Source organism: Pleurodeles waltl, chromosome 1_1, assembly GCF_031143425.1.
Source record: "Pleurodeles waltl isolate 20211129_DDA chromosome 1_1, aPleWal1.hap1.20221129, whole genome shotgun sequence".
NCBI lineage: Eukaryota > Metazoa > Chordata > Amphibia > Caudata > Salamandridae > Pleurodeles > Pleurodeles waltl.
In genome coordinates, this window is record NC_090436.1 from 616,718,319 (window position 1) to 616,740,025 (window position 21,707).

The following is a 21,707-nucleotide window of genomic DNA, read 5'->3' on the forward strand; positions in this document are numbered from 1 at the left end:
GGACAATGTGCCAATCCCGTTTCAGCGGATGTCAACCTGATTATTAACTTTCTAGCCGCCCAGGCGGGTCTAGGCAAATCTTATCGGACAATCAATCTATACAGATCGGCAATATCTATTAATCATTCTCTAGTGGAAGGTACTCCGATCGGTTCCCACCCTTTGATCTGTCGCCTCCTGAAAGGCGTTAAGCTTTCCAGACCCCCTTCTGCTAAATACTCACATCTTTGGGACGTTTCACTGGTATTGAACTTTATTGTCAATTGGCCGGATAATTCTTTCCTAACACTCAAAATGCTGTCTGCTAAACTTACTATGCTTCTGTGTTTAATATCCATGAAGAGAACGTCGGACGTTAAGTCCTTGGATGTTTCCGCCCGTCAATATTTGCCATCGGGAGTTATGTTTCATATCTCCAGACGTACTAAGACTAATCTACATTCGGTCTTTTATCCTTTCTTTCCAGATAAACCAAATCTCTGTGTGGGTCTTTGTTTAAAAGAATATGAAAAAAGAACTGCGGTCCTGAGAACGTCTTCATCTTCCCAATTGTTAATATCATTTCGTAAGCCCCATAAGCCTGTGTCTGCGGCTACGTTGGCTCGATGGGTCAAATGGATTATGTCTCTGGCCGGGATTGATATTTCAGTGTTTGGGGCTCATTCAGCCAGGGGTGCCATGGCCTCCAAGGCTTTTGCCTTGGGTTCCAGCTTGGAGCACATTCTCAGGTCCGCAGATTGGTCCAATGATAACGTGTTTAAAACCTTTTACTGTAAACCTGTTACATCTGCCGCTACTATTGTTGTTGATAAGCTTTAAACGCGCATAATAAGAGCCTCCGGTCTTGTCATAAAATGTAGATTTTCCTAGTAATTTATGACGGAAAGTCTTAATTTTATTAAAGACACGGAGGCGAATATTATCCCACCACAAGTACTGCTTTTAATCTGTACTTTGTTTCTTCCCTCCCAGCGACTCCGGCTCTTCCGCCAGCTTCAGGATGAATCTACCGGCTCTATTCTCTCATCATGCAGCGGGACGGCGCAGGACGTATCATCGCAAACTTCGAGGGATCTACAAATTCATCCACATACAGTTCGCATCATCACTATGCTGCAGGACTTCTGTTCAATCTCATTGGCATTTGCTATTATTGGACTCATCTATCCGTTGTTTTATGTTTCTAACTAAATTTGCTCGCTCAAGAAAAGAGGGCTGTGCACAGTCAAGCGTACTCTCTATAGTTCATGTATTGTTGTGATTGGCTGGTTGCCTTTACAGTTTTACTCCCATTGGTTACGAGGTCGCTAACTCTGCTGGGAGTTGTAGTTTTCTTGACTGCTGCTATTTAAATAAAGCATGAAAAGAACGCATAATATTCGCCTCCGTGTCTTTAATAAAATTAAGACTTTCCGTCATAAATTACTAGGAAAATCTACATTAGCTTGAAGATACCTCCTTCCTCTCTGAACCAATTTCCCAGTGGCAATTTCAGGTCAACCCTCTGGTTCAAAAATATTCCAGATGTGGATTTTTTTTTTCTTGAGGCCATACGTCCCTTGTGCCACTATTTTTAACAGTGCTTGGGAGTCGTGAAGCCATTTGTTGGAATTTTTCTGTATCCCACTGTCACTCTCCAAAAAGTCCCTTCTTAGTATATGGAGACCCCAGTAGACACCTGCTTACGCCTGTCCTGGGGAGCATGGCTTCCCTAGCCCATAGTGACTGGAAGTGAGTACTGCTGCTCAAACGTGCATGACGTCAATGTGAACATAAAGGGTTGGGATGGTGACTTCTCCATTTGGGCTCAGGGTTTTGAACAAGACTGTTTCTTGAGGGTGTGCACTGACTTCAATAAGACACCTGAGTCAGGATAATTGCTCTTTCCTAGCTTAAAGGCTCTTCTGGTAATAGACCAAAAGCACTCCATCTACCAAAAGGAGGAACTCTATCAGAGGATAACAAAGTACCATACCGGTGATACCTTGAGACAACGACTGGCAAATAGAATGCCCATGTCGACTCTTGCAGAGTGCCTTGACTAATTGGCTCAGGCCATACAGATGGTGTCCCTCCACAGTGTCTCAGGGGATGACCCATGCTGCTTACTGTCATGTCTCTGGTGGTGCTTGTCCAAGAAGATGCACACATTCTATGACTGTGTTGGTCATTGGTAAAACAGACAAGCATAAAGGACTTAAAATCTTGTTGACGAATCTTCTCAGCCCTAAACATGAATGCTTTAGCACTGAGGCATAATGGATTTAAGACACTCAAACTTTATCATATATGCCCATAAAACCTGCCATGAATAAAGTTAAATGGAAACCTTGTATTGATGACTTAGGAGGTAATTTTTGTCAAATTGGTGGCGGCCTCACACCATTTAGGGGAAGGCTGCCTCCAGTGATTTTCCCAGTCCAAATCTGCCATACACAATATGGTGAATTTGAGCAGAGAATGCAAAAAATGAGCACTTGTGTTTTTTTTATTTTTGTCAACTCTTGTGTTGGGAGTTTGAGAAAAACAAAAGAGAATGCCAAGATGGCAAAAAACATGCCATCCTGTCGACATTCAGCTGTACCTCTAATAGTGCATGTGCCACACCAATGAATGATATATAATTATGGTGCAATTATGCCTCAAGTGGAAGGTGAATGCCTCTGTTGACTTTGTGGATTGGCAAGCCGCCTGGCAAAGTCTAGATCGGCCTCTAAGTGGCTTATCAATCGTTTTACTGAACAGGACACTACCTCTTGTCAAGGAAGGTGAATGGCATAGTAGTTTTACCTAAACAATGCCACCCTGTTCCCACTAGGAATTGTCCATGTGGATTCTACCTTTGATCATTGGTGAGAGGAATAACGAGACTGTTACACCCTCGCAAGTTTTCATACTCTAGCGTTGATAGTACAAGATTTTCCCAAGCAAGGTATGGATCTCGTCAGACGACTCTGAATAGCCAAGATCCTCGCCATTGGCTACAGTGTCTTGGTGGCCTACAAGAATTCCATCTATTTTGTTGAAAAGAAGTTCTTTTGAGAGTCTCCAATTGAAAAAAACCTCTCTCAACCAAAGACAGCACACAGCAGATAACCTTCATGATTTGGCAATTTTTAGGCTTTCTTGTGCACACTAAAGGCTCACATTTAATTAACACAAATTGTCAATATATTCTTTGGAACAGCATAATGTATTCTTTTAAGATAAAGCTGACCAAAAGAGCACTTTTTAGGTCGTAGCCTAACAGACAGTGCAGCTATCTGGTTTGCAAAGACTTATTTGGGGCATTTTGAAAGCTGCTCTGGAAATGCATCCCACCCATTACTTACCTTTGGCTTTGTTGTTGTAACTCACCTTTATGTATTTTCTTTTTTGCTGGTTTTATTTGTTTTAGGTTGTGCAGCATGTGCTTCTTCGTCCCATGGAGAATATCCTGTTTACTGTATTCTTCCACAAGTTTTTGCTTTCTGTTTTTCTCTTATCTTGTCACATTTGTTGTGCTTTCAAAGACAGAGGTAAAATGTCAGGCTGTTTTCCAAGGGAGTCTGGGGTTCACTTTTCTTTCTTTGGCTTCCAAATGAGAGGATTTATCTGACAATTTGGGGTTGTGAAAGGAAAGGCTGTTTTATGCGCACTACAAAATTTAAATGTCTGTAAATGAGCTGTGCAAATATTTCAGAATAGATCAGAATTAGGAAAGAACAAATGAAGCACATATTTTTTAAATTCTGAAGTGTGGTAGAAACAAATATTTTAGTACAATCAAAGCAAATCAATACACTAGTTGACGTCATTTCCATGCATTATCATTTGTGTGCTGTATAGTTTTATCAGTAAAACTGTTTGTCTGTACGAATGTAATTGCTGTTTCAATTGAAAATATGTTGTCTACAACACTTCATGACACTCTACTCCACTCCACTCTACGGTATTCCACTCTATGACATTCTATGATGCTCTATGCCACTCTATGCCATGACACTCTACTCTACTCCACCCCACTCTGCTCCACTCCATGCCATACTATTCTACTCCACACTATGCCACTTTACCCCACACTACTAAACTCCATGCCACTCTACTCCACTCTATGCCACCCTGCTCCACTCTATGCCATGCTATGGCACTCCGCTCTATGACCCACCAACATACAACCCTCCACTTCACTATACGACACTCTCTTCAAACACACTCTACTCTACCACAGTCTACAACACTCTACTCTATAACAATCAACTCTATGACACACTACTCTATGACACTCCTCTACAACTCTACACTCCACTCTGTGACACTTTCCTCTAACACACTCTACTCTACCACACACTAATCTATGACAGTGTACTCTATGACACTCCACTCTACAACACTCCTCTACAACACTCTACTTCAATCTGTGACGCTCCACTTCAAAAGCACCCTACAACACTCTCCTCTAACACACTCTACTTTACCACACTCTAAGCTAAGACACTCTACTGTACGACACTCCTCTACTACACTCTATTCTACTCTACTCTGCTCCACTCTACTCCACTCTATGCCACTGCACTCTATACTCCATTTTACGCCCCTCTATTATATGCCCCTCTACTCTACGACATTCTACTCCACTGTGCCACATCACTTTATGACATCCTTTTCCACAATACTCCACTCTGCTCCACTCCATTCTATGACACTCCATTCAATGACAGTCTAATGACACTCTACAACATGCCACTTCAGAAGCCTCCACTCTACTCTGTGCCACTCCACACCACTTTCAGCAACTCCACTCTATGGCACTCTACTGTGCTCTACGCCGCTCCTCTCTACACCACACCACTCTCCTCTGAACTACTAACCTGAAGTCATTCTGAACAGCAGTCACGCTGGTGTCAAATATGCTAAAATACATTGGCAAAGCTAATAGCTCTAGCATAAGTGAGAGCTATTGGTTTTGCCAATGCTTGTTTCTCATAGAAATTGCAAATTGTCTTAGCAGTGAAGTTCTGTGGCACAGTTGACAGTTGTGATCATAGAGATGGAAATCTCGTCTGTGTATAAGGTAAACAAATCTGCACGCTCAGTTACACGAACATATAGTAGAATGAGCACCTGTTTCTAAAGGTGATGCTACTGGCACATGTCGATTTTCCAGTAAATCAAAAACAAACATTTTGAAAAACAAAAGAAATGTTATGCTTTCCTAGACAGGTGCACAGAGAACACAATAGCATGAATACCTTCAAAAAATCACCTGGGTGCCCCTAGCTGTGCTATCTTCGCTGGCAGGAAATGTCAGGAAGTGTACACATACCTGCATCTAAGCAACTTGCAGCCGCGCAATTATTTCTATGGTCTCTTCGCTCTTCGGTGCGCGCGGGTGTGTGTAATTATGTGTACAGGAACACACCTCTCCTGGCGTGAAGCGAGAGCGGGTATGACACAAGGAAGGACATAAGCACATCTCACTGTTTTACAGGGGAAGACAAGGACACTTGTATGAAGTATGCACTACAAACAGCTTCAGATCCCAGTAGGACCATTTCAGCTTTCACCCTTCTGATTTTTTTTTTTTTAAATGAGTGTCTTTGAAACGTGAAATAATAATATTTTTATTTGCAGTGCTACAAAACAACTAAAATTCTGACTAGAAGTCATTATGAATTTAAAAAAGGTATGTTGTTAAATGTAGATAAACATCAGGCATATCCTCTTTCTAATGAAATCCAGTGACTATTTAAATTAAAGTAAAATTTAACAGCTAGAATCACAATAAACACAAAATGCACTAAAACACATAAAGAAAGCAACTAAACCCTAGGCAAGAAAACAATTTGCATTTGGGTTACCCGATCTCCTACCCCATAGGACCAATGGGGTAACAAGACCCTAGGTGATATAATCACTGCACTGTAGGACTTTGCATGCCTTTGTACCCGTTTCCCTCCTGTGTCGGTTGTAGTACAGGTAGTGACTCCGTCACCGCCACTTTTTCCACGGGGCACAGCCAGACAGTAGCCCAAAGAGAGCTGGCAGTAGTCAGGAATGGGTTCCAGAGCACTATGGATAGGGGAAACCTAACGATTTTAGTGTACTTTCCTATACCATTTTGCACACCTCACCAAAAAATTTGTACATCTATGCAAACCATGGACAGAAGTATCCGATATGTAAATTTATCCTTTTTTCTGTTTCTGGCCTCATGTTAGCAAATGTTGGCTGGACAGTCTCTGAGGCTCCAACCCTTGACTGTTCCCTCCCCCTCTCATATTAGCCCAACATTCGTCACAGTAGCAATTACCCTGGTCAGTCCTGGGTGTTTTAGGGCCCTGGGTCGAAAGGGAAAAGTGAGGCCTTTGTAATTTAAGACTTGACGTCAGAGGAAGTAACATTGCATTTTAATCACTTGACCATTCAAAATCTTTGTTAGTATGGAAGACACCTTACAAGAAGTCTCTACGAGATCAGTGAAATGAATAACAACATTTTTAAAAAACCTAAATAAAAGCTATAACAATATCCATTGCTTAATAGGTGGCTATGCATTACATTAATCTCACCATGTATAAAAATCTACCCTCACGTCCCTTTTGTGACATGCCAGTAGCACTAGAATAAGCCAATCACGTAGGTCAATTCTTACAGAGAGGTTTAAATAGAGATGGATAAGAAAGTTTCAAATTCTTTTTATATAATGGTATAATGCCCGATTGCGATGCTTTTAAATGCTGTAAGTAATAGATGCTAATGTTACCCAATTTATAAGTTCAATGTATCGTCCTCAGAAGGATGAAAGGCTCATCCTGCAGTGCAATTAGGGATTCATACTCATAACCTCAAAAAACACTGCATGTTATTAGCATGCAGTCTTCAGCTCACTGAGCTATCATGCCGACAGTAGGCATGTGTCAGCACATTTGACTGGCTTAACCCAGACCGAATGGACTTTTTTAGGCACTGAACGTAAAAATAAACCAGTAGACCAGTGTGCTGCAGTTTGTGTCACTGCCTCTCCACCGAATCTGCTTTCTCTAACCTTACCTTTCAATAATCTCATAATCCGAAATATCTTTCTCCTCCTCACTTTATATCTTTCCCCTTAGCCATACCTTTCTTTCTCAAGTCTTTTTATTTCTCTGCCTACTTGCTCTTTTTCCTCTCTTTTTCCTCTCTTATTTCTCTCCGCTCCTTAGTTCTACCTCTACCTCTTCTTTCTCTTTCTCCTTCTCCTTCTTCTCCCTACTCTTTTACCCTTTCTCCTAGTTTTCCCCTTTCTTTTGCCCCTCTCTACTTCACATTTCTATTTCTTTGCCCTTGTTTATTCTACTTTCTTCTATTACTACTGCCTCTACTAGTAGCAACTGGTGATCTTTGAAAGTGGTGTGGCAACATATTGGTCAGAATTCCATTAAGTGAGCAAAGCAAGCAAGCCTAACTTCTTCTAGGGGTTTTCAGACATGTTCGTGTCTGAGAACATTTTGAAAACAAATGGGGTCAAATAATTAATTTTAATGTACATTTTTACATAACTGTGCTCCATAGCTATTGCCCCAGAAAGAGCTGTCTCTAATTATGGAAGTCTTTTCAGGGTGTGCCAAACCATTAAAGCCTGATCCCCCCCCAGTAGCTGACCACATTTTTTTAAAACAAGCTATGGGCACACCTATATTTAAAAAAATGACCTCCATTTTGCCAGGGGCAGTATATCATCATGGATGTCCTCTATATACCATGGGTGGCCCTTAATACCAAAAATTACAAACAATATATCAGTACCAGAATTTTGCCATTGATGCCATCCATATGCCATTCATGATCCGTACCCCGAAATGTTCCTCTAATACATTTTTGGCATTATTTTGTTCTGTTTGCCCCCGCCTACACCCACCAATATACAATAGTTGTCTAGCAAATACCTTCAATGTGCCAACTGCAGTATTTTGCCACAGGTGTCCTTCTGCTAACAATTGCCTTCAGTAGCTCACTGACATCTTCCCATGGGCAGCCCATATGCCAAGAATTGCCACTAGCATGCCAGTGTCAGTTTTTTTTGTGCCACAGGTATCCATTATGCCAAAAATTACCTCGGATACACCCACACCCTGATTTTGCCATGGGAGTACATATGCCTAGTATTATCTCAAGCATGGCAATGCCTTCATTTTGTCGAATGTGCGGTTATGCAAAGACGTACTGCTAGGATGCCAATGCCAGCATTTTGCCTTTGGCGTTTCTGTAAGCTAAGAATTACTTTCAGTATGCTAAGAAGAACAGCAGACACTCAAGCACATCACATTCTCACTCACCCATGCTCACTTACATTCACTCACTAACACTGATTCTTACTTTCACCCACTCTCACCTAACTTACTATTCTCTCACTCATCTTCACCCACTCACTGTCCCTTACCTGCACTCATTTGGTCTTACTCTCACATTCCCTCACTCACTCATGCACATTCTCACTCAGTCTCACCAATTCACCCACACTTACTCGCATTTACACTTATTCTTTCTCTCACTCTTTTTCAACCACTGTAAAAGAAAATAGGTTATTAGTTGGTGAAGATGCGAGTCCTGAAGTAATGAGTCCAAAATCTTACCAGGTTGAACACACAAGTTCAATATATAAACGTGGGTTCAAACCCTGGCAGCAATGGCACAGAGCAGACAGGCTTAACCTAAAGTAGGTCAAGCTTTTAGCAGTACCAAAACAGTTAAGAAACATAAAAACACAACACAATAAAAATCCCCAGCATACCTCACCCCTGCTCTCACCATCCCCTTTGTGTTGTCAGTTTTTCTCCTCCAGTTCAACCTTCTTCTCCAGGGAAATGGACGTCAGCTTGGCCTGACATTGGCTCTCTGACTTCCTGTCACTGTACTCCATTATGTAAAAATCAAGAGACAGGGGAAAGAGGGAAAGGGAGGTTGTGACTCATTCTTCTCATATACAATGTCACAATCAATAGAGTCAATCTTGAGTCGTCTAGGGCTGGCCCACTGGATATAGGTGAAATACCTTTTTTCTTAAAGGAACTCACACTCACAAAATGTTATCCAGTGACATGCTCCATCGTCAGGTTCTTACCGTCCCTCTAACCTTCTAATGATCCATAAGGGTGTTTATCTGTAGAATAGACTGAACCTTTCACATATTGCTTCTGTTTGCAGTGTTTTCACCTTGACACTGACACATACAACAGCTTCTGTTTAAATGTTATGGCCTCACAGCACACACAGTACCTTTCTGTTATTTCCACTTATATAGGTTGTACTGGAACCATGTTTTGGACCATATGTATGGTCCCCTTCTGTGACCAAATGGGTTCCTTATCCGCAGGTGGACCCGCTTCTAAGAAAGGTTATTACATTGTATGTGTGTGCATTGGTATGAAAGATTAAATAAATAACCAGTCACCCTTTCCCATAAGGGTATTATTAGGGACATACTGATCCTGAGGAAAGCCACTGGAATGGGATACATGACAGCAACTAATCTCACTTAGGGGGTATTGGAGTAATGGTAACTCCATCTAGCCCATCTTCCCCAGTTTCTAACATTGTCAGAAGGACCCGTGAAGAAATACAGATTTGGGCTCCACCTAGGCAGTTTTAAAGATTACCCCACATAGATCCCACATCCTTTTCACTTTAAAAGTGCTCCCTTGTAAGGAAAGAGGTGGTAGCATGCCCCAACCCTCAGAGGACCGGGAAGAACTCAAAGATGTCACTGGACGGCATTCAGTGAGGGATAGTTCATAGACACTCAATTGAGAGACTCTACTTCATTAGCCAGTTTGGAGGGGCTTCAGCTGTGAGCACCCTCACTTCCAACCCTAGAAGGTTCACACGAGAAGCCTCCTTGAGGCAGAATGTCATCTGCTTTTTCTTTTTCTTGGGCTCATTCATTCCCTATACTTTCCTCTGTGGTATTCTATAGCTTTTGGACCATTCCCCAGACTGCTGGGCTAGGTTTCTCACTTCTCCGATCCTGGGGCTTCCCAGTGCTGACAGATTCACTGCCATCCTCCTAAAAGACAAAGTTGTGGATGACACTGCTGTATACCAATATAAGCAAAATATTATTAGATAGGAAGTTGTGAGTCCTTCCCAAGAAATAGCCTAAAATCGTGCTAGGTCCAGCACAAAAATTAACTACATAAACCTGAGCTCAACTGCTGTTAGCTATGGCACAGAAAAGACAAGCGTAACATAAGGCAATGTGTTTAATGTGTTTTAAACTGTTTCAAAACAGTTTAAAAGTAAAAATACACCACAATAAAAATTCTCTAGTTCAAACAATAGAGTAAAATGTGATAAGGAAAATGACACAAAAAGGACTAAAATCCAAGAAGGGGAACTAGAGATATGCATTTTTTACATTTTAAGGCAAATAACACTAAGAAAAAGTAAAGCACCGGTCAGAAGTTACTGTTCATGGCTCAGTGGGTCCTAGGCACAATTTCAGGCCAACTGGGATGGAGCGGAGGTCAGCTACACCAAATGGGTCATTCCACGCAAAGATTTTATCTTCTGACTTTAAGCTTTATTTAGATCTTGGTGGTGTTACTGCTAAACCACCACAGCGGTGGACCAGAAAAATCAATGGTGCTCCTCCTGCCATATTTAGATGTATTATGGCTGAGCCGCCGACTGCAGTGATGGAGTGCTCTTCCTAGCTGTCAGGCTGGTGGGTTCCCCTGGCCTGTATTTAGATGTCACAGTCCAACAGGCGGTGTACTGGTGTTTTTTTTCTGAGAGTGGGAGGATATCGTTGGACCCAATTGACATCAGACAATGGCAGTGGCTGTGGAAAGGAGGTAAGTCACACACGCAGACTGTACCTTTGCCATATGTGTCCCCCTGCATCACACACGATACAACACACCACATACCCACTGTTATCCATTGCCATCCCACCACAAAACGTACATGCCACAAACACACATTGACGTACATCCATGACACAACATACACACACTATTGATTCTGCACTCACACACAACACAACTACAACAACCACCACAACTACACACTCATCTACACAAACACACTCACACATCACAACTACACATATGATGACAACAGTTACCACACAACAACCCTTACCTGAATGTTACACGCAGCAACACAACACACAACACAACACACACAACATCAATACCATATGCAAGTGGCACACATACTGACACAACCACATCACCCACTCTAACTCCCTCCACCTCAACCAGTTAATCGCATCGCACACACACATACACATACTGATTCACCAATACAACTCGAAGAACAACATGACAGGTACAGGTCTCCTTGTAATCTGCACACCTGGACATGGTTGACAGATGTGATTGTACGGCCGTTGTGGTGCCAGCATTTTTTTGGCAATGAACACTGACACCAAAATGATATTTGGGTATGTGTGTGATATGTGTTGTGTACCAGTATATCCCCATCTGTGTCTGACCCACTCGTGTCCCAGACATAGGCATGTCATAGTAATTAAAAAAAGAAATTACTGTGACATGAATATGTCCGTAGTGGTCCAGAGCTCATGTGCAGTGACCCTACAACTTGCACAGCCAATGCAGGTCCCTACCTTTGTGTTCAACGACAAAAGGACACTGTGGCCCAGTGGTAACAGCAACAGAGGGTTTTGACAAGTCATGTCCAGCTGGAAACAGAAGTGGAATCAGGAAAAAAGGGGAGTTTTCACCCTTTTACCCCAATCCGCCAAGTCAGAAGTGGAGGTTTGACCGCCACATTTTGCTTGACGGTAAGGCACATCCTAATCTGCACAGCGGTAAGTGTGGCTGAAGTCCTGCCACCAGCCACTCTTTCCTATAGCGCCATCACTGTGGGTGGGAATCCTTGACAGAGTTTGTGGGACACAGGTGGATTAAAGTATCTGGGACTGCCAACATCTAAACTGGGCTGGCGGACCACCAAACCGGCAGACGGGTTTCTGTTGAAAAAGTGGTAGCAGACCCATTTACACAACATCTAAATCAATCCCAGAGTCTCTGGAATGGAAGTCAGTGAAATCCATTCAAAGTTAGCAAGCTGCTGAACAAGGTCCTGCTGAAGCCATTGGTTTGGAGTGAAAAGTTGCAAGCCGGAGAAAATCTAATTTTAAGGTCACTGAAGTCTTCTCATTTGGCTTCATGTCTTCACCCAGTCATAAACTCTCAACCACACTCACCTACATTTAGACTTAGGGGCTGGTTGAGAGTTTTGATGGATGAGGTAGTCCATCATAAATATGACTGATACTTCATCAACCCTAAAACAAGTGCCAGAGATTATGATGCAGTTGCAATCAGATAGAAAAGCTATCCCTCATATTTGTGGCAGAGTATTCCATCCACCAAACTATAAATCAAGCCCTCAGCCTCTTTATTGGAGCTCAAAAGCAACCCACTGAGCAAGTATGGCTGCTGTATCAAAGAAAGTCCTATCCAAGTTGGACACCTTCACTGCGGGGTCTTGTTCCAAAAATTGTCACAACTTTTCAGACTTTCTAGAGCACTTTGGGGACACAACTGACTCCAATGGAGTAGCTACACTAATCCTCTTCTAGGGATCCCAGGACCTCAGCCACAGCACTTTGGGGACAGGCCTCACTCCAAAAGAGGCTATCAGCAGGGTCCAGTTCAGGTCCAACTCCTATTAGCCAGACAAAAGACATCTTGCGCCTTGTTGTGCCCTGTGGCCACATAGGGGGCCAGTCAACTGACCCTTGGAGTCCACCTGTCAGTTCTGGGTATAAGTGAGTGCATCCGGTCCCTCCCTCAAGTCTCCACACAGGTCATAGACAGTAGATTAATTCCTCTTCTGTTCTATTGTAGATCCAGATGTGTTCTGTTGTTCCGTGGGTGAGGGGCCACTTTTGTAGGATTTCATAGCCAGTGGGTGGGAGTGATTCCTGGACACTCCTTAATCCTTGAGATAAAATACCCAAGTGCAAGATTTTGCCCTTTTGCAGCACATATTGTTTGAATTGCTTTACTGCAAACCATCCCATAGTGCACTATTAGGAAAATTCAACATGGCAGTACCCTTCTGCCATTAGAGATGTCTTGTCGCCCAGCCAGGCATATGTTTAGGAAACTAAACAGTGTCCTTCTCAATTAAACAATACTTGTTCTGTGACCTGCTCTACATCCCACTAGCCAGGTACCAAGCTGGGTGCAGCTAGCCCAGGGAACAAACACTTCTCTCCTCCGAGCCTCCTTTTACAATTAACCATGAGTGGGCAGGCCTCACCCTGTTCTCTTTAAAGTTAATGAAGTACCTGAACCCTCCTCATCTGCCCTATCGGAGCTGAGAGAAGTCACATAGCTGATACCCAGTGTTGTTCGGTCAAAAGCCCTAAGTCATTGTACTTGCTATGAGAGTAGTTGTCACACCTCAATAAAGGGATCAGGCCACCTACTGGCAGGCTAATGCCAATTAGCCTACTGGAGTATGAGTCAAAGTCTAGCATTTTAAAAGTTAAATTTCTTGAATATTTACCAAAAATCAGACTTCACCAGTGAATTGGATTTGTAATAATAATATGAATATTAAAAAAGCAGCTGAATCATTGCTGTAGCTTGTCCCAAACCTGCATTGGCAGAAATAGAATAGTATTTGGAATTTTGGTTTTGCTCGTAGTGACAGCTACAGCCCTTTACAGTGAAAATGGGTTTTGGGGGCTAGTCACTGCAGGTACAGGTCAACACTAAATCCATGCATGTGCCATTTCCAAATACTAGACACCCTACGGTGTGGAGTTCTAGGCCTTCTTAGTGGTGACTTATTATTTAAAATCAGGGTTCTTTCCTGTCAAAAAGGGTTATTTTGACACGTTCTCCTCCAGTTTTAGAAGGCAGGAATGAGGCTACATAAGTAGGCCATGTCTCCTTTGTCAGCCCAGAGGATGGTACAACATGCACCGCAGTCCACATGTAATATTTAGCTCCCCATTCCATTGGTGTAGTTTCCTGCACAATGTAAAACTGCCTTACTGGGAAGTTAAACATTTTATTTGGAAATCTGCAAATTTCATCTTGTTTTAGGAACAAAATACATACACTGGGAATTAGACATCAGTGACCCATGTACAGAGTTCATAAACTAGCAATACCAGTCAGCAAAACATGAAAGTGGTGACACACAAAGGGATGTTTTCTCACACACCCACTCATTTGAACTCACTACTATACTCTTCTGCATTCAATCTTCCACTTACTCTCCTTCACTTACAATCACTCTTAATCTCATTGATTCTCATTCACTTTGACTAATGTTCACTCACTCGTACTCATACTCACTTATTTTGACTAATCCATTCTCACTGGTAAAGGTTGATCTACAATAGGAAGGAATTCAAAGTTCTCTCCTTTGGGGGTTGGTTTCCATCATTGGCTCCCTAGAGTACCTTTGGAGTTTAGATAGTTTAGGTAAGGGCAGATGTGGTCTAGGATGGTGTCTTTCTTCTCCTCATAAGTGGTGCTGTCATATTTGTAATCACCAAAATATATAACTTTTAAAATCTGTCCATGCTATTGATCTGCTGTTGTGGGAAGTGATGAAGTGTTTTATTTTTAATTCTCACAGTGGTTCAGTCCTTCATGGAGCAATCTTCATGTCCATTAGTAACATGAATGCTAAGTAGAACTGGCCATTTACCCCATTGAGCAGTTCCCTGGTGCGGGTACAATCCACTTGTAATAAGGCAGACAGGATATCTGTCATGTTTGTGATGGAGTACCTCTCTGTAAAACTCTATATCATGCTGTAAGTTTAGTTTTTCTCATTCCTTTTTTAGTGTGACATTAGCCTGCTCAGAGGTGCACATGACCAGGGCAGTAAGGCCTAATCTAGAGCTTGGAGGATGGGCAATCTATCACAAATGTGATGGATACCCTGTTCGTCTTCTTAGAAGTGCATTTGGATATAATGCACTTGCAATAATGGCGAACAGGCTAGTCATCATGTTTGGAATACAGTACCCATCCTCTAAATCCTAAATCAGGCCATAAGTGAGTTAGAGGCCTTCATCACTAGGCAGTGATAATAGATGCAATATTGCACTTTTGTGTCTCTCTTATCTCCATCGGCCTACAACAGTAACTTATTTTATCTAGCACTTGTGCTATCTATAAGCACAGTAATCTACAGGTTTTACAATTACCTAATTTAATGATCCCCAATTTACCAACCTCAGATTGCTAGAAGTTTTTAATTGCCCTTGCAAGAATTTAAACTGAAGACGTCACAACAGTAGATGTCAGCGGCAGACATTGTACTCATTTTCTGATATCTTTTGTGTAGTGAATCTGTAATTGCTGTATCCCTCTGCTTATTTCTCTCTATACATTTCCTCTTAACCCCAACTTGTTTTTATTACTTATCCTTTCCCTTATTGTTGCTCCTGTCTATTCTATCTGCCAATTTATCTTCTTTTCAATCAATATTGCAGAATCTAACACTCCATCTTGTTTCCTCTACTGCCACCTTATGGCCCTCTCCATCCCCCCCCCCCTTTTCCGCACCAACCTCCCTTCCCCGAGCTTTTTCTTCTATTCTTAAACACAACATGATTCATGTTCTTTATATTGTTCTCACACCTCTCTCCTTTCTCTGGTATAATTCTTCTACTGTCTAATTTCCCTCTAGCATTTGCCTTACTCTCACCCTTCTTTCTGCTCATTAAAATTGCATTCCTCTTTTTTCCAGCCTTATGTGTTATCATATCCCACTCGTTTCCTCTATTTTCCTCTTTTTTATCCCCCTCTTATTGTATCCTTCAATCCAGCTCTCTTTCCCCTCTCCTGTTTAGCTTTTTCCATTGTTATTCCATTGCCCTCTGTAGGGAGCTGGGTTCTGGTTGCTGTACTCTCCCACTTTTTGCCTGGTTTTGATGTGCAATTTTTACTTAAGTGCACTGGGTTCCTGCTAACCAAGTCCCCAGTGACAGTGTCCCTTCCCTTAAACAAGACACCTAGTACCTTGATCCCCAAGTGACCAGGCCCTTCAGCCCCCAGTAGGTCCCTAGTAAATGGTACCCCCTGATACTTAGGTCATGGGTCCCTCAGAGCTACAGCACAACCTGAGCCGCTCTGAGGGACCAGGCCCCAACCTTATGCAGACTGCCATTGCAGGCTGCATGACAAAGTGCTCCCAAAATTGAAAACATGACATGGCACACAGCCTGTGTGCCATGCCCCGTAAACACTACATGCAATACATGTAAGTCACCGCTCTAGCAGGCCTTACAGCCCTAAGGCAGGGTGCATTACATGTGAGGGAATATCTGCATGAGCAGATATATCCCTGCTATGTCTTGGTCAATTCTCAGACACAGTATGTGACCAGGGAAGCCATTTTAAATCAATGCGCTGGACACTGGTCACTACGAGTTTCCCAGCTACATGTTGGCTTCTCTGAATATAGGGATGTTTGGTACCAAGCATCTCAGATTAATAAACCCTCACTGATGCCAGTGAGGGATTTATTAAGAACTGCACCGAGAGGGCAACTTAGAGGTGCCCCCTGAAAACCAACCAGCTACTAGTGGGTTGACTTATTGGTCCTGACCAATTCAGCCACCACAGATGCATTTCTGGCCCCCCAAGGTTAGAGCGAGCGCTCTAGGGCCTGAGAAAAAAGTCTGCACTGGGCAGGGGTGTTATCACCTCACCGAGGCAAGATTGACATTCCAGAGCAGGGAGCTTCAAAGGCCTAGTCGCCTTCGTAATGGGACCCAGTTCTCATTAGATGGTGGAGAAGTTGACCGACCCCCCTGTTCTGACCCCACTTTTGGCAGCAGCAAAGGCGGGAAAATTAGTCCGATTAGGAGATGTGCCTACTTCCTGACAGTTCCATCCCTAAAGTGGACGAGCTGAAGTGGACACTGCTTTTTAAATTCCTCCATCTTGTGTAGAAGGAATTAGGCCACTAGTGTTAGGGTTCTGCCCACTTCCCAGCAGAAGTGATTATGGAAAGGGTGTGGTCACCCTAAAGGTAGTCAGTCCATTGGCTACCACATGGCACTCTCTGTAATGCCCCTAAATTGAGTATTCAGGTGACACCCCTGAACCCTAGAGCTCAGATCTTGACTACCTACAAAGCAAAGTACAGCGAAGACTGGCATCTGCAGAAGAGGAAAAGAAGAAGCAACTGACTTGGAACCAGTCCTTCAGCCTGCCTGCTGACCTTGACTGACTCTGCCCAAAAGATGACTCATCCTGCAGCTGAGCCTCCGAGAAACCCAGGAGGACTACCTGCCTTCTACACAGACTCAGACACCGTGAGCAGCGGAACTGCTCTTCAACATAGTTTCAATTTCAAGAAAGGACTCTGCAGCCCCTGGAACAGCAAAGATCCGACACCCGAAGTGACCTCTGCACCCAACAACCACAGGTGAAGCCAACTAATGGTGCCAGCCCAGTGCCCTAGCTGTCTAGAGCTCATGCCCACTCAGGTTTCACCTGTCTTGGACTCCCCCTAGTGGCCTGCTGCCTCTGTACACAGGCCCCCTCTCCCACAGGCTTGTGGTGACAGAAAACCTGAAATCTCCAGCAACTACTGCATCTGTGACCCTGACCCCAAATTAGGCGGATCCCCAGTGCCAAAAATGTCCCCTGGCTCCTAAGAGCTTGAGTCCACCCTGGTTCCACCCCTACCAGACTACCCTATGACGCCTGCAGCCTCAACACACAGGAAGCCCTGACCACGAGTGCTCCCGGATGTGAAAAACAGATGCCTAAAGACACCCCTGCATCAGTCGCCCCTGGGTACAGGAGAAGAGGACCAAAGGTGCACCTACATCCCTGAGCACCCCAAGTCTACTACCTACCTGCTTGTTGTCCCTGAATGGCTTCTTAGCCAGAGCTTGCAGCCAGTTTGTCAAGCGGTCCAACTTATTTACCTTTGCTCCCTGAGATTGGCTTTGTAAGTCATTGTTAACCTTGTGTTGCTGAGCATTGTTTTGCTCCATAGGATAACTGTGAGAGAACTCTTAAAATTGCAGTGTCTTGCATTCTGAAATATAAAAGTATTTAATGTTTAATTGTCTCCTTACCTGATTATGAAGCTCTTGGGTTTAAAACATATATAAAGAGAATTGTTATTTTTCTAAATTGGTCTCAGATTTATTCTTTGAGTGTCTCATTTATTGCCTCACTGAGTACACAGATGCTTAGCATTACCCTCTGATAAGTCTAACTACTCGCCCACACTACCAGAAATAGAGCATTAGTCCTATCTACTTTTGCCTCTGAAATACCAATTGGGGGTCCAATGGGCTTTCTGCACAGTGTACTTCATTTTAGTGCACTATATAGAGAGTCAGCGTCCTACTCCACCTCTTTCGCAAACTTCACATCTTTTATTGTTTAATCTTTCTCTCTCCTCCTCTTTTGCATTTGGTTTCTGTAGTCTCCTTCATTCTCCTCCTCTCCTGGGACACGCACTTACCCCTGGGTATATTCGCCACTGTTGTTGTTTCATGGTCTAATGGACTGAGTGGGGGATGCAGCTGCTTCCCGTAGTTAAAGTGTTTATGAGGGTATGCCAGGAAGAGTCTCAACCACATGAGATAAGTGTGCGCATCTGCCAATGAGCCCTCAGTTCATTTTCAACAGAGCGGACTGTATTTGTCCAATGTCGGTAGACACACAGTGCCTTTTGTAGAGTCCAGCTGGACTCATTCTAGTCTTTCTACACTCTGCTGAGGGCTGGTCTTACATATGTAACACACACCCACCCAACACAGGCGTCACCAGTTGACCCTGCCAATAAAAGGGGCCGGGCGCACGTGCCTGAGGCCCGTTCAGTACTACCCTACTACCGTGTCTGCGTCCCTTCCTTTACTAGCATGAGGGCCTAGGGCCCCACTTTACAATGGCGACGAGTGGGATCTGCAACCCCACGTGGTTGCAGACATGAACCTACGACGGAGCAATGGGTGGAGGAAAGAGGAAAAGTGAAGCCGTCGCAGCCCCAGTCACACCGGTGTAAAGAAGGGGGTGAGTGCTATCGATGATAGCGTCCGCAGCACTGCCAAAACGGCTGCGGTGCTGAAAATAAATAAAGCGCTGTGAGGCTCGTGTTCCCGGTGCCCCCCAGAAGGAATTGCCCTGATCGCGCCCCCCCAGAGTCAGCACATGGAGAGAAGGCGCTGTTGTGCGCCGTTAAGAAAATAAAGAGAATGCCCAGGGCCGCCCCCCTGCACAAGCGCTCGGTGCTGCACCCGGAATGGAGAAATGCCTAGGGCCGCCCCCCCCCCCATCGAAGAATGTGCGAAAATGGGGCCGGTCAGCCCAGGAAAAGAACGCGGTCCGCAGCGTGTCCCGTGCTGCTGCGGTCGCGTGTGGAGAACATGGTGCGATCGGCACCAAGGAAAAAAGAAAATTACCGGGGCCGTTTTCCCCCCTTGGTCCTTCTAAATTGGCGCTGTCGCGCGCCGTGCGCAGTGAGGGGAAGAAGTATTGTGGCCGGGCCGGTCGCCCCGTTTTCATTTTAAATAATGGTGCACACGCGCACCGAAGAAAATGCCTAGGGCCGCCCCACCCCAAAAATGCCGGAAAACGGCCGCAGCACGGAGGACTGCTGCGGCCGCAACTTGAGATCACCGATGGTGCTGGCATGCACCAAAGAAGAATGGAAAATGCCCAGGGGCTGCCCCCCCCTTGTCCCGGCAGGAATTACAGCATGAGGTGCAGACACGCACCGAAACGAACTTGAAATAAAATGGTGCATCCACGCACCAAAGCCCCAGGTGCCCAGGGCTGCGCCCCCACCTCCAACCAATGAATAAAAGTGCTCACAGGCACCCAGAGAAAGAGAGAGAGAAAAAAAAACGGTGCCCGGAGCCCACACCCCCACTTCAATACCGTTTGTGCCCTCCACATGCCTCTTCAAACGAGGCTGTTCAGTTGTAAAAAAAAAAAACAAAAAAAAAAATTGACAGAAAGGAAAAAAATAAAGAGAGAAGAGATCAGAAAAGGGTGAGAAGATAAAAGACAAATAAAATTGCACTTGCCTGTAGCCCCCACCAGCATGACGAGGTCCTCTCACCGGCATCTGTTGAAACAAACGAGGCCGGTAACAGGAAAGACTGTCTTCAAGCTAGAAAAAAAAAAGTGCACTACTGGCATCCAGTGGCCAGAATCGGTACTGCACCCTATTTCTGTTTTAAAGGGAAGAGAAGCTTGGATGAAGGAAAGTTTACAGCAGCACCTTCAGAAAGTGACTGCCCCAAACCAAGAGTGCGCCCGTAGACAGAAACGGCGCAGAAGACGGAAACGGCGAGGAAGAAGGAAGCGACATGAGCGACGCTGCAAAAGGGTAGGAGAAGATTGCAGCTGTCCCAGCCAAGCTGCAACGGTGAGAAATGGATGCAAGTGCCACGTGAGGTACGAAGAGAGCGCGCATGGTCTGCGCAGCCCCTGGCAGGTGTCCGCCGCCACCGCCGAAAGAACGCCACATGCCCCAGCAGTGATGGACATCACCGCAGGACAAGAAAGGGACATGCCAGGCGTTGCCACAGGACGGCCAGAAAAAAAAAAGAGACTGACACGTGCGCAGCGTGCACAGAGAGCTGCGCCAGAGAATGTGACGACATGGGTAAAGTCCGTGAAGATGGAGAGAGTACCCGAGAGCGTGACGTAACGCACGGAAAAAGAGGCCATGTCAGCTGGCCACACAACGACAGATGACCTGCTCCTTTACTAGCATGAGGGCCTAGGGCCCCACTTTACACCTTTGACCACTTTTTACGTTGTTAGGGTGCAAATTTATATTTGTACCTTTCTTCAGGATAAAACAATTGCTCAGGACAAACAAATGCCTTGTACAGCCATTTATATTAACCTACGCTGTACAGTTTTTTTTTTAGCTAAGTAACGTGTTTGTCTTGCTCAATTCCTCGTTTAATGTCCATAAAGCTAACCACAAGGTGGCAGACTGAGAAAATGTTTTCCATCCTGCTTTCAGATCCCATTAGCAGCTTAGAATAGAAAAACATGATTTATTTGCATCTGTGACAAACCAGTAAGTTATTTTCACCACACACCATCTGTATATGATGCAGAGATAATACGGGGACATTTTCAGGGCCGTGGCCTCCCCTGGGTGTGCTCACATCACTACTTGTTTCTTAATTTGTAAAAACATAAGTGCAGAGGACCAAAGCTTCCATTAGCGTCCAGTTGCCGGCGCTACCACATACCAAGTCGGCCTTATTCATAAACCCCTCAGGATTTTCATTCCCTCCCAACATTTCGTGTCGCTACGTCACTCTTTCGAATGCTCTTTCATTCTTGCGTTTTCATTGGTCACTGATCTCATATTTTCCCCTTCCTTCCTTCTCTATGTCCTCTTTGCTGCGGGTTAAAGTCTGATGAGGAAAAACATGTCCGGTCCAAAAAATGAGTGCCAGTACCCCCACCAGCAACCGCTGGAACACATCAAGCATTCTTCATCACAGCCTCCTCTCGTATTCAATTTCCAACGTGGTTTGAATGGACAGAAAGAGACACAGTTAAAGCACTGCAAGCATTAATCTGGGGAAAGTGAAACTATTTAAAAGCCTGCTAATGTTGAATTTTGAATTGTGAAAAGAGTGATGGCGAACACTCCAAATAGCACACAACAATAAGTGACTTGATACAATTCTAGTGAAGGTGTTATTCCCTATAATTAATTTCTGATAATCTGGCATTTAT